At 43.9% G+C, this 4,614-nt stretch overlaps 1 pseudogene; it reads left to right on the top strand.

Annotated features, from left to right (window-relative positions):
• Window positions 1–706: 706 nt before the first annotated feature.
• On the top strand, window positions 707–1,057 carry LOC107967790 (protein yippee-like 5; annotated as a pseudogene).
• Window positions 1,058–4,614: the final 3,557 nt, after the last annotated feature.

Genomic DNA, 4,614 nt, shown 5'->3' with positions numbered 1-4,614 from the left:
GAGGAGAAGCAGCTTGACTTAAAAGTGTGCAGCACCTCCACCTTAGCTCTCTCTTGCTCTGCCTCCCAAAGTGCTGGGATTACAGGCGTGAGCCACTGCGACCAGCAAGGCTGTTTTCTTATAAGGACACCGGACAGCTTGACGTTGTAGCTTTCGAAAGGAGTCCAGCAGGGACGGCTGGACTTCAGGGGAAGATTACCTTCCTGCTCTGTCCCTTTTTCAGCTCCCCTTTCTGCAGAGAGCCACTTTCACTGGCAATAAAATCCCCCACATATACCACCTCCAATTTGTTGTGTGACCTCATTCCTCCTAGATGCCGAACGAGAACTTGGGTGCGAGTGCAAAAGGCTGTCACACTGACTTTCCACTGAGTTGTTAACACTTAAGCTGTCCACAGATGGCAACGCTAAAAGAGCACTGTAACACTCTTACTGGGGCTTCAGGAGTCATGGGTACCCCACTAGACTGTGCTGCAGGGCCTCATGGAGTTTTGCTCCTGCCAGCGCCCCAAAGCACTCGCCCCAATTCCTGCACCCACTCACCTGCACTCCCCCTCCTGTGAGGGGTCAGGGAAAATTTCCTGCTTCAGTATGAATTCTGGTTTTAATTAACTGTCAAGAATCCTGGGGCCTTCATCCCAGGCGAGGAGATCTGGCAGCCATGGATCTCATCGCCACTCAGAGATTTTAGAACTTCAGCTATAAAAATGGGCAGAATTTTCCTTGATCATATCGGTGGTACCTGTCTGTGTTCCTGTGCAAACTGACATGATCCTGACCAACCGTCCAGAACTCATCTCCACTCAGTTCACAGGCGCCCTGGCCTTTTAACAAGGTCGTTAACCTGCTGTGCAGTGAACTTTAAGATCTGGTCATGCTCACTGGCAGCCACAGGGTCCAAGATGTGAGTTGCAAAAGTTGCAATAGCAAACCGGGGTGGATTTATGAATTTGCCACTGGAGATAGCCGTGTTATAAGGAAGGCTGTGTGATCCTGGAAAGTGCTCTAGTTCAGAGAGTGAAGGCTCTGAGGAGCATGTACCATCTGATAATTCTTGAAGAAAAAGAGATAAATTCATCCTTTCCAGATCCCCCTTACTGAAAACAAACATCAGGTGACATTCACTGTCACCTTAGCATCAGAGTCAGATGTATGACCTGCAGGTTGCGAGAATCTAAGATGGAACCTTTTTAAAAAAGTTTTGTATTTTCCATCCAACAGCAGTGTATAGAGAGAATATTAGACAGATGGCCATTGATTTTTTCCCTTGTGTTTACATCTTGAGGTAGAAGAGTCTGTCTGCAGCTACATAGTGGGTTATGTAAGAAAAAATATCTGGGCTATTGGCATGAAAAGTGTGTTTTATGTGAATTTTGAAAGGAAAATATGACAAGAGTGTGGTTTTAAACTTACTTGGGCTTCATTTTAAACTTAAAAAAAATTCCAGTTATTTCACTTGATTTGCTAACTTCAGAGAATAGATCTGAATCTGTGCTTGGCACTGAAGGCCCAGTGTTAGCATGGCTGTGCTGGCTGGTGTGCCATATTCTTGTTGGAAATGAACTGTAGCACCAGAGCCCATTCTTCCTTGTTGGTCTTGACCCAAAACTGTCACCATTCCTAGTTATTTGTTGTCACATAATTGGTGATGATTGGAAACTTTTTCTGAAATGGGCAGAACTGCTTAGTTGTCTTTCTTCATGTAACTTAAGCCTAGTAATATAAAGAAAGAAATACTTGGAAAAAAAAAAGAATCTTTCCCTTTGACTAAAAGAGGCCACATTCAACTGGCTCATTGCGCATCCATTCGGTTAGGGCACTGGCCCCAACTGGGAGGATTTTTAAAACACAGGAAGTTGGCCAGTACAGTGGTTTACACCTGTAATCCCAGCACTTTGGGAGGCTGAAGTGGTAGGATCACTTGAGCCCAGGGATTTGAGACCAACCTGGGCAACATAGGGAGACCCTAGGAGTTCAAGACCAAAACAGAGCAAGACCCTCATCTCTACAAAACACTAAAGAATTAGCCGAGTGCAGTGGCTTACACATGTAATCCCAGCTATTCTGGAGGCTGAGGTGGGAGGATTGTTTGAGCCCAGGAGTTCAAGGCTGCAGGGAGCTATGATCAAGCCACTGCTTGGGTAACAGAGTAAGACCCCCATCTCTTAAAAAAAAAAAATAGAAAGCCGGCTGAGCACGGTGGCTCACATCCATAATCCCAGCACTTTAAGCGGCCGAGGTGGGTGGATCACATGAGGTCAGGAGTTCGAGACCAGCCTGGCCAAAATGGTGAGACCCCGTCTCTACTAAAAATATAAAAATTAGCTGGGCATGGTGGTGGGCACCTGTAATCCTAGTTACTTGAGAGGCTGAGACAGGAGAATCGCTTGAACCTGGGAGACGGAGGCTGCAGTGAGCCGAGATCGTGCCACTGCACTCCAGCCTGAGTGACAAGAGTGAGAGTCCATCTCAAAAAAAAAAAAAAAAAAAGCCACATTCCACGAGAGCATTTCTGCAAGAGGGGTGGTAAATACATAGAAGGCAGAGCAGGAGAGGGATGAGAGAGAGAAAGAAACCATCGAGCTACACTATCCAATATGGTAGAAACTGTTTAAATTAATTTTTTTTTTTTTTTTACAAAGTCATATTGCAGAAGTGCAACAATCCCAGAGCAAAGCAAATGGTCCCTCGTCTCCTGACCTGTCTCAGGGATAAGCTGAGAGTGGCGATGTTGAGCTTAATTAGGACTTAGCTATTTTTCTATGTGAGGTGATAGGATTTTAAGAGTGACCTTATTCCTCCCTTCCACTGAGTCCTGCAGCTGGTTTTTGGGTGCTGTTACTCACACCTTACAAGTGTCCTCTTGCCTGGTGGTTACAGAAAGGAAGGACAACTTCACCTTCCAGTCTCCATTTCAATTGGGACCATTGCTGGCGGTTTATGCTCCATTAAGTTGCCCAGGAGCAGCCTTTACTGCACACTGAGTTATGTGGGTCTCTGAACTTCTACCCCTATTCTTATGAAGACCTGAAAGTATTGTTTAATAAAAGCTCTTTCTTGTAATAATCATGCTTATTTGCTTATATGTGAGTCTCTGATTCTCTATCATTGATTTTTTCACTTGTGATAAACTAACAGAGATGGGTGATTTAGGCAGGCAATAATCAGCCAGTACAATAAACTTTTAATTTAGGCTGGCTGCTAAAGTGACACCAAAAGAAACAAATACGCAGAACAGGGTAGCACTCAGGCTTTAATCTAACTATTGCTCCACCCCACTCTGTATCACTGCCTTGTTAAATCTTTCTTTGGTATTTGTCCCTTCCCTTTCAATCCTACTCTTCAACTTGGTTGAGTCCCTTGATCACATCTCGCACTAAGTCCATTAGCCTTCCTAAAATGTCCCTCCTCTAAGGTCAGTCTCCTTCAAAACACCATTCAGCTGAATTCATTTGACAAATATTGAGCATCTACTGCCCTCAAAGAATTATGGTTAGTAGGGAGACACCTTGGTAAAATGAAATACATATAGATATATAGACACAGATACACAGTGAAATGTATGTATTGGTTAATGTTCCTTTGGTTGCAAATGATAGATAACTCAAGCAGGTTTAAGCTCAAAAAGGGAATTTGTTAGTGCACAAAATCCAAGAATGTATCCTGAATTTAAGTGAGGCATGATTCAGAGGATCAAATAATGTCACCAGCAGACTCTTTCTCACTCTCTCATTCCTTTCACTCTCTTTATTTTCGCTTCATGCTCAGGCAGTATGTGAAGTCTGCTAGCGGCTCCAGGCTTGCAACAAAAACTTGTGTGTTTCTTCCCAGCCGCTCATGCTCAGTCCCAGGATTCACTCTAGTTAGATGAACCTGGGTCTCATGATCACCGCTGAACTGTAGCTCCTTAGTGCTCTGATTGGCTAGACTTAAATCACATGGGCTACACCCAAAGTACGGGGTGGGGGTGGGATGGGTTCCTGAACTCTTGTCAGAGAAGGCAGAATAGAAGCTAGTGTTAAAAGAAACAGTTTAGACAAATTAAATTTAACAGAGTTTGTTTGGGCAAAGAATGATTCATGAATCAGGCAGCACTCAGAACCAGAAGAGGTTCAGAAAACTCCACTTGGCAGTGTGAGCAATGAGCTTTTCTAGGGTGAACACAAAAGCAATGTAGAGAAACCACTTGATCGGCAATAGCTAGGCATCTGCCTTATTGGGCGTGGTCTCATCAATTGGGTGCTTATTATTGGCTGAAGCTTCTCTGTGATTGGCTGAAACCAGGCTATATGTTACAAAAATATACTCCTAAATTAGGTTTCAGTTTGTTTACATACTATTAGGTTGCTGTTTGTTCCACAGAAACTCAAAATATGGAGAGGGCCTCTGGCCAATGGCCTCGTGCTTATTTAATTTAACACTAGGTAGATAAAAAACAACAAATATTTCTATAGTATGGGTAAGATATATTGAGAACACAATAAACAGGTGCCTAAATCTGCATGTGAGTCACAGAAGACATCACAGCAGAGGGTAAATCCGAGTTGATGCTTGAAAAAGGAGCAGGAGTTTGCTGACAGGCAGGGAAAGCCAGGAGGATTGGGAGGGAAGGGGT

The sequence above is a fragment of the Pan troglodytes genome, chromosome 10, assembly GCF_028858775.2.
Source record: "Pan troglodytes isolate AG18354 chromosome 10, NHGRI_mPanTro3-v2.0_pri, whole genome shotgun sequence".
Taxonomy (NCBI): Eukaryota; Metazoa; Chordata; class Mammalia; order Primates; family Hominidae; genus Pan; species Pan troglodytes.
The sequence above is the reverse complement of the archived record's forward strand: the minus strand, read 5'-3'. Positions and strand labels throughout refer to the sequence as shown.